Genomic DNA, 9,715 nt, shown 5'->3' on the forward strand with positions numbered 1-9,715 from the left:
TTTGGCTGGACATTTTCTTGTTAGCCATAGACTGAACCGATTTTTTTCTCCAAGAGAGACTGTATTTCAGGAGGATGCTGGTGAGCCAAGAGAAGAAGAAGAGAAGAAGATCTCTGTTCCTGAAACCCTCGGCCCCAGGGGAGGAAGAAAATGGGGGGGACTGTAGTCCCAAAAATGAAAAACTGAACTGTTGTTTTTTCCCCTCTTGGCAGAGCATCCTTGAAAGGAAAAATCCTAAGAGCAGTCTGTCCATCCATGCATTGGTGGTGAGAGCACTGTGCATGGAAAGGAGAGGGTCACACTGGCAGATTTTCTCCGGGTGGTGCCATGTGTGACGTGGAAACACAAGAGTTGGCAGCTGTGTTTCCTGGGGGTCTATGGTGCAAGGGAGACTCCTCTCTCCCCTGATGGACTTAGTATTGATCATACTGAAGGGTGAATGTTGCTGTCGAGGCAGGACGGGAATGAGAAAAATCACTCAGAAGGCTGCTGAGAGTAAAACTCCGATTTATTCAAAATACACCGCTCTTTTATACAGAGCTTCGCAAAGGCCAAATCCATTAGTCCTGAAGTGAAAACAACTCATAGTATTGGTTCAGAGTGCTTGACGCACAGTGATAGAACTTAATTATAAACAATGTGAGAACAAGAGAGATAAAGAATTACTTACATTCTCTCCAGCTCTTTCCCAGGCTTTTTGCCTGGCTAGAAACTCTCAGTTTCTTTCTTTGACTGAATGAGTCAACAGGTGAATACTTGCATAAGGGTCCAAATGTGTCTCACTGTGGTTTGTTGGAGTTGGGTGGTGGGAGAAGGAATGTTTTGAAAGGTTTTCATTTTTGAATTTTGTATGTGCTTTCCTGTTTTTCTTTCTTTTTTTTTTTTTTTCTTTTATAGTAGTATAGTAGTAGTAGCTTAATAAAATTTTTTCCCTTGTTATTAAGCTTGGGCCTGCTCTTCTGTGTTTCCTGATCACATTTCAGAGCATTCAATTGAGGGGCTGCATTTTCATGGGGACGCTGGCATTGTGCCAGTGTCAAACCATGACAGACGCCCAGATGCTTTGCTCAAGAAAGCATGTCCACTAACAAAGAATAACCCTTACAAGCCATAGCCCGTTGCATATTCATATATCTCATACATGACGCAAATATTCCCTTCAAACTAGGAATTTTTCTGTTTTCTGACAACTCTACCCCTCGTCCTGTAAATCAATCCTTTCAGCTCCAGAGTGTCTGGAAGAAGTCTGCACAGTCCAATAAAGAGGCCATAAATTCTTGAGGTTTTTTTGGTGTCCTGTTGCTGTTATCGCTATGTGAAGAATTTCTTGGTTATCTTATCAATTCCTTGTGTTGGTCACAAAATGGTATCTTACATCACATAGCTTCTATTTTAATATTATGCTACAGTGTAAAACTATATTTAACACACTACTTAAAAATGATTAATACAGTATGACAAAATAACTTTCCAACATGACACTCATAGTAACCAATTTAATATTTCCGAAGAGCCAATAATTTAATATGCATTTTTCACAATCCCCCCCTTTTATTCTTTATAAATCATCTGGCTTGAGCAATATTTCTTGTCCACTTGCATTCTTTGGACTATTCTGGTAATCAAATAAAATATGGGATTAAACAAGGAAGAAACATCAAAACAGTTGTAACACATAAAAGGAAGAATCTTGATTTCCTCCACCATTCTATCCCAAATACATTACCCCACCAGCTGGTTTCTTAACAGTGCTTTTCAATTTTGGACCGGTGTCGTTCCTCCTTTCACACAGCCCCCTGAATAATCCGACTAGCTCAGAGATAAGGGGCTGTGAGGGGAGGAATATCAGGAGAAGGGTAAAGATATTCAAAAGAGGCTCTTACCCCAGGGAAGTTGGTTGGTACAGCTCTCTTTATTCTGTGGTGTCCATGGGAGAGCGGGGCAAAAGAGGAAGAACAGGAAATGTCAGGGGTCTATATAGGTTTTGGACAGGGTGGGCTTTCCTGGCTCTCCGCCAACCCTGTTGGGGCAGGAAGGAGGGGTCCAGGGGTTATCTTGATCAGAGTCCCAGGGTCCCAGGGAAGGGGAAACAGAATGCCCATGAGCTCACTGTAACAGACTGGTACCTGGGTTATTTTTTTCTGATATCTGTGGGATGTGCCCATGGGGAAGACAGTGTGGGAATGCCATAGGAAACTACAGTAGTTTATGATAAGGCATTTCTCCAGAGTCCTCTGTCCCCCAATGCAAATGAGTACATGCCCATCACCTGTCAGTTTATGGTTGTCATCTCCCCAAGTTCTGGAAAGTTCCCCATTCTCGTTGCTTCCAATGCTTCCCTCTGTAAACCACACCTTCCCTTTTCCCTCAGTGGCCCAGTTTATGCCACCCCATCCCTGCTCCTCCCTTACACCCTCTTCCCATTGGATCTTTTGTACCCTAGCCACTCCTTCCCTTTCCCAATTATATACTCTGGCCTCTCCTTCCCCGGTTGCTCTTGGAGCCTGCCTCCCCTGAGTGTGGTTGTCATCATGCTCCTATTTCTGCCTCCCTGTTCCTTCGATCAATCCTCAATAAACCCGCTCAGATTCCAGCAGCTCAAGAGTCCTTCCGTCCTTCTGGTGGGGATTTTAATTACGCTATCCAGGCACCTGTCGACCAGCCAACTAGGGGTTACCCTATGGAACTCAGTCCGGGGTAGCCTTCAGATCTCTTTTGCTTTTTCCAGGATGAAATCCCTGTTGTCATCTATTTTCAACTATCTGATAAATTAAACTTTCCACAAACACTCCCTTCTTTAGCCAATAAATAGTCTAAAGACAACCTATTCTGATACACTACAGTTTTTGTTTGGCTTTGCTAACTTGATATTAATTCCAATGCCTGAGCAGCTTTCTTTGTCATCTTCTCTATAACTGCTTGGAGTCTTATAATATGATTCAGCATATAATTTGGGACCAATACAAAGTTAGATTGCTGAGCCGGTTTTACCTTTTTGTTTACTAATTGATTTTTTACTGGATTTTGGCCTATGTCAAATGATCTTTTTCTCCTTAGGATTATCATGGCACTTCTCTTTGAGGTACTTCGCCACCTCAACTGGGTTCTGAATTTTTTCACATGGTAACTCCCAGACTATAGGGTCAGAAAATTCCTTTAAAATTTGGCCCATATCTTCCCATTCTCCACACCACTCAGGATTTCCCACGCCTGGGTCAGGGGTCTCATCAGCCCCTCTAGAAATCTCAGCCCTCATTCTAGAGAGACTGCAGACTGTATAGAGAAAGCTTACCAGATTAAACACCAGAAAGATGGTCTCTTTAACAGTCAGGGGAAACTGAACATTCTCCAATAGGGATGTAAGAGATTCAGAGGAGAAGAAAGAAAGCAAAGGATGAAAAGCCTCATCCCCTGCTTCTCCTCTAACAAACTGGATGCACAACCACAACCAAAACCCATACATTCCTGGAACAGACTCCAGCACCTTTATAAACCTCCTGCAAGCCATTACAACCAAGCCCAGCCCAATGGATAGTCTGGTCAGTGCCCCTCGGCTGCAAAAACTACCTATTAGGGACAATACCGGAGCTATTTCTGGATAAGAAAACAAACCTAGGGACCATAGGGGTATTAAGACCTCAAAAAACCCTAGAGACCAGAAACACATGCAGGCCTCCACCCCAAGAGACATTATGAATTCAAACAACGTAGCCAGCAACTGCTCTATACAAACACAAAGTAATTGCAACCAAAATATTATTAGAATGGGTCTTTTTCCACTCTCTTGAGCCTCACGTTGGGTGCCAGTATATTTGTCCTAGTTTAGGGCAAATTTCAGAAAAAAACCTCCAGAAGGAGCCCCCAGAAAACAAACCCACCACGGCCCCTCCCCCACCTAGGTCTAGAAGAATTTCCTCAGAGAGAAGTGAAAAAAACCCTGTTTATTTACCAGGCAAAGCACTCCCCAGCACAAAAAAATGAACAATACTAGATGACAAAAACTCTTTCACCACTCTGAAGAGATGACAAATTCAGAAAGTCTCTCCTGGGAGTGGTCACCCAGTTATCAGTCTCTGGCACTGGGAATGGCTGCTGCAGATCATAAAATGCAGGCTCTCAGTGTTTCTATTCAGGAAAGGGAAAGAAAAACAGTCCAGGGAAAAAATTGGACTCCCTAGCTAAACTAACTAATAAGCAAAAGCAAGGGCAAAAGCAAAAAGCAGGAGCGAGAGCAAAGTGAAAGCAAGCAAGCCAGCAAGCAAGCCCTATCCTCTCTCCTAGACACAGGCTGTGGGGGGGAGGTGAGCTGGCTGATAACAAGACAAAACAAACCTTCACTTTTCAGAGCTAGTCCTGAAGGCACAGAACATAACATCAAGCATAAACAGAACACACAATTGAGGATACAAGCACCATTACATCGCCCTAGGACAATCTCTAACATCAAATGTAAAACAAATCCATTTCTCTCCTTGTAGACATTTAATTCCCCATCTATTACCACTTTTTCCTAGGTTCCTTGTAATCCAATATTTTGCCCCATTTTGCCTGCAGGTACTTAATTTGGATGGGTTATAAGAGTGACTGTTGACATGGGTGTGTGTAATAAAAGAGGGACTTTGGGTTTTTTCCATGTAATGCTTTCTGTAGCATTTGTGACACGATCTTGCTGGTATCCCGATGTGGGAATCCAGGGCTTCCCTCTGGCTGCCCTGGAGGGCCTGGGACCCTGGCAGGGGGTCAGGAACCCCCCCGTACAGAGCCCCGAGAGACACTGTCTCTGATCTCTGTCCATGGAAAAGAGTTTTCAAGCTTACAGGGTGAATTACAAGCTCTTGAGTGTTTGATATAAGTAATAATTGTGTGGCACGGGTGCAAAAGTAAAATTTTAGGATTCTAGATTAGGGGTTCAAAGGGGACAAGATGGAGGAAATTGGGTGTGTCTGGTCCTTTTTCTTCTTCTTCATGCCCTCCATGTTTCACTGTAGTGTTGGCATTTTTCTATTTGTTTAGGCTGGGGACACACTGTTCAACGTAGATGATAGATATTGGCACATTATTGTAAATATAGCACATGCAGTTTCTGGTATATAATGTTTGTAACATCCCACTGAGGGGCAGAGCCCCGCACGCTGCCCTGCAGGACAGACCTGCGTCAGAGCAGCAGAACATGTTATAGACAAGCAAGAATAAACTACCTTGAAAACCAGCACAGACGAATTATGACTTCATCTTTGGCAACGGGCCAGAAAGACAGAGACTTTTTACAATCCTGGAATCATCAATACCCCAGATTTCGACAAATGGCGTCCCTGGATCGGCAAACAGAAAGGGCAAGAAGCCAATCCATCAAACGACCTCCAACCTTCACCAGAAAAAGGCACACACACTCTCCAAAAACTCCAGAGAGAGAGGGAGCGGAAAGCTCAAGACAAAACATCCTGACCTTCACCAAGACAACTCGTCTAGAGGACAGCCAGGAGAAGAGAAACCAGAAGCACGCCTGGGATTTCTCGCCTGTGACCTGCTGGACGATGAACAGTGCCATCTCCGGACTGACCTCGTGCTGACTCAGCTTTTGGTCAGAACGGTCCAAATTAACAACATGGGGAAGGGATCCTCCCAAGGACAGACCAAAATTTTTTCAGCCCTACAGGGCAAGACTTCTACCCATCCGGTAGAGATAGCTCCAAATGAGCTGAAAGCTTTGTTATTGTGGGTGCGGTGTAATTACCCGCACACAGAGGCACATTTTTTGTTTGAGTTAAATTTTTGGCAAGAGATCAATAAGCAGCTATGTTACCGAGCCACAACAAAAAAAGATAAGATTGCCGTGAAACTTTTGCCTTCATCAAGGACAATATTAGAGTCACTTTCACAATGTGGCATTCCAAACCAGACAGCTAAGGCTCCTACTGGAGCCCAAGGAGGAAGATTGCCCAGCCAGCAGCTCGGGGCAGCTTTCCTCACCAAAGACCCAGGGGAAGCGGGATTGCCTCCCATGGAGGATCAGGGGGATGGTGTCTCATCACGCCCTGTGTCTTTGGGTTCCCACTGTTCCTCAGACTCCCTTGAACCTCAGTCCCTAAGCTGCTCCGATGCAGAAACTCCCCAGACGGTGATAGATAAGCCAGGCACAGTCGCAGCCCTCGTTGGGGGAAGGGACCGGGCATTGCCCGAGTCCGAACTCGTGGCGGGGGGGGGGGGGGGGGGGGGGGGGGGGGGGCTGCGGCGGCGGCGGCTCCGGCGGGGGAGAGTGCAGACGTGAGTGCAGAGCAGAGGGAAGAGGGAGAGGAGAGCACTCTCGAAACTGCGCAGGCAGGGAGTTCGAAACAGCCCGCGGTGCAGACGACAGCGGAGGGGGCAGCGGGAACGAGGCGGGAAAAGAAGGCGGCGGTGAGTGCGGGCGCGGCGGTTTTACGTCCAGAGCGCCCGGTGACGCGTTTGTTGCCGAGAGTCCATGAAGCCGCAGAGGCGGCCGCCCGAAAGGCGCGGGAACACAGCTCCCTGACCATGGCAGCCGCAGCTGCAGAGAGAGCAGCTGAGAAGGAGCAAGACGCCTCCTTCCCTGCAGATCTGGCCGAACGCATGCGCGTCATGCTACAGCAAAACCCGGAAGTCAGAGCGCGGGATTTCTCGCATTTCGAAAGAGCGGCACAGGCACAGACGGCGTCGGAGGCATCTGCGGCCGCCAGCCAGCCGTCCAGAGACTGCGCTGCGGCCGCGGGGGGAGACCCGAGCGGCGCGGGGCCTGGCGGGACGCGTCGCTGGGCCGCGGCAGCGGCGGGACACAGCGAGCGCGTACTGATGACGTTAGCGGAGCCCGGAACTACGCTGGGTGCTGCCGTTGCTGCGGAGCCTGGAGGGACCCAAAACGGGACCGGGGTGGCGCTGGGCCCGGCCGGGAGAAGGGAGGAGGCGTTCCCAAGCCCGCGGCCGCGCCGGAGCCAGTGCAGGCGGGGCGCGGTCGGGGCGGGGGTTTCTCCCCTCGTTCCCAGGGAAACGCAGACAGAGGGCTGAATCCAGGAGCTGCATGCATTTGCGAGAGTCAAAGTGAACGCGGAAGTAGCTGTGAATGTGGTCGCTGGGTTTGGAGAGGCAAATTTCAGGCGCAAGCTCAGCACAGCAGACACCGGGCGTGAGCGTGGAGGGGGCGAGCAAGAGAGAGGTGCAGCTATCCGAAAGCAGGTAGAAGCGGGGCGTGACTGCACCAGAAATGCTCCCCTCCGCACCCCCCATGCCGGTGCAGGTGGGGGCTTGGCAGAGCCAGTGCAGGGATTCCCTTTGGTCACAGCCTCTCCACAGCAGGTGCGAGCGGCGCGGTGGCGGACAGACAACAGCGGAGCTGCATTGTGGCAGCGATGGAGTAGCGATGCCGGGATTTTTTCCACGGCATTGGTGAGCCTGTAGCCGCATGGTTCATCTGCAGTGCACATCCAAACATTAACAACAAATACACGGCAGTGCCCAGAAACCACAGCAGCCAAAGCAAAAAACCTTTTACAAGGACATCCATTGCACCAAAATCTTTCAGTAATGCTGAGGGATTGAATTCCAACATTCACCCCAAAAATGAGACTCAGTCAGTCGCCCTTTGAAATCATTGCAACATAAGTTTTTTTCCAAACTTCTTCAATGTTTATAAACACTAACCCCAGACTTTTCAGTTAGGTCGACAGAACCTGGTCAGCAGCTGCACCCAGCCAGTGTGGTGATAGGTTATGATTGTGTGGAACACAATGTGAAAAAGAGACATCTTATCATAATGAAAATTGAAATAGAAAATTGAATAGCATTAATTTTTAGTAATTTATTATATTAGGGTTCAAGCTAGGTTGCATTTTAACAGTAATGATAGAATTGATTCTTATATAGTCTGGTTTGAGTTTAACTATTGTTTAATTAGAGTATATCACTATAAGTTTATTTTAGGTTTGGGCCCTGATAAAGTTAAGTTTTATAAAAGTTTAATTGATAATTAATTTCTATATTATTAATTTCATATATATGGATTTCATAAAGTTAATATAAAGTAGGGATTCTTTACCAAGATTTTTTATATATTGACTTTAAGTACTGTTTGATTCAAAAATTATTTTAAATTTTTCAAAGATCAAGTTTATTTAGCTAACAAAGTTTAGTTGTTTTTGTTTAAGGATGGAAAGATTTCGACTGAAAGCTCACGAAATAATAATGAACATTGATTTAAGAAGAAGACACAATTTGTTGTATCCTTGGTTTTGTTTTAGTCTTTTCTGTTTTATTATGAGTTTATCAGTATATAAGAGTTTTAAAGGAATTTATTTTGAGTTTTCTGAGATTGATTTCATTCTTTAATAGTCAGTTTTACAGTCTGTTATTTCTTTGTATAATGATACAAAGGGTGTTTGTTTTCAAATCTTTTATTTTTAACTATTTAAGTGTTTTATAAATGTTATTCTTAAGAAATCTAATCATGTTATCAGGTAAAGCCTTGTGGTTTGTTTTTTCAAATTTTCATATGTTTTATTGTTGTTTATGTAATCTTATCCAGGTTGGATGCCATTCTGAAATCTCATTTTGGATTTTAACTGTATTGTGCATTTTCCTAGGTGGACCTTCTGGTTTGTTTTTATATCTCTTGTGAGTGGAATCATTGCTGCCGACGCTTCTCTCCCCGACGCCCTTCCTCAGCCCCGGCTAGCTCTTCTGGGCAGAGGTGCGGGCAGGTTTCTAGCGCTTCCTGCTGGACCCTCGCAGGCTTTGGGAAGCGCTATCGGAGTTCCAGTGAGCAGCCAGCGACCCCACGGCGAATTACGAGGAGAGTCTTTCTCTGGGGGCGAATTCCGTTTATTGTAATCCAACGGGGTATACAATAACTCGAAGGGGACCAGGCGTGCCGCGCCGGGGTTTGCCGGAGAGGCGCGGGCAGGGCGGAACGCACTGGAGCCAACCAGAAGAAAAGCGCGAAACGAACCGCGCAAACGAACTAAATACGGAACGGGGGAAAACCGAGCAGCCAATGGGGTAAAACCGCGGGGGGTTTGAGGGTGGTGTGATACGGGGGTACATCCAATGAAGGATAGACAGGGGAAGGGTCCCAGGTCCTCTACCAATCACCCGGCGTCCCGGATGGAAGATTCTAGGTGGATGGGAAGGGACACAGAGTGACGGACAGGCATCTGGGGGAAACAGGCTGATGACTTAGCACTTTTTGGGATAACGGACACGCAGGGGAAAGGCGGGAAAACCCGGGGAGAAACCATTACAGAACCGGGGGTACATGGAACAAACCTATACATAATACAAATGTAATAAAACATAAAAAACACAACTCCACACATTGCATTTCTATTTTTTATCATTCTCAAATGTTTTTCAGAAGATCTCAGAGGGAGATGCCTGAAGCCTTCTGACAGCCTTTTGTCCCTGTTAATCTTATGATTTCTTCCAATTGACTTTCTTTTCCCTCAAAGAAGTTTCAAGAAAAATGAATCCTTGTGTCATTTGATCAATTTATCAGCTTGAACTTCAAGTGTTTATTTTATGTGAAAATATTATAATGAGCTGGTATGTTTTAAGTATCATATATGTATTGTTGGTACGAGCTTTGTTTTAGATAATATGTTAGAGGACATCACTCCATTTTAAAGTTTGGGTCCTGGCCAGGCCCTGATTTTAACTTGGACGGATGAGTTTTGCCAGCAAAATCCAGAGGTTTCTGCACAAAAAATGA

At 45.9% G+C, this 9,715-nt stretch overlaps 1 long non-coding RNA gene across 1 annotated transcript; it reads left to right on the forward strand.

The window, feature by feature from the left end:
- Nucleotides 1-6,216: 6,216 nt before the first annotated feature.
- Nucleotides 6,217-9,313, forward strand: LOC140682148 (uncharacterized). Its single transcript, XR_012053410.1, has 2 exons — nucleotides 6,217-6,396; nucleotides 8,592-9,313. It is a non-coding gene; the product is annotated as an uncharacterized lncRNA (long non-coding RNA).
- Nucleotides 9,314-9,715: the final 402 nt, after the last annotated feature.

The sequence above is a fragment of the Taeniopygia guttata genome, chromosome W (assembly GCF_048771995.1).
Source record: "Taeniopygia guttata chromosome W, bTaeGut7.mat, whole genome shotgun sequence".
Taxonomy (NCBI): Eukaryota; Metazoa; Chordata; class Aves; order Passeriformes; family Estrildidae; genus Taeniopygia; species Taeniopygia guttata.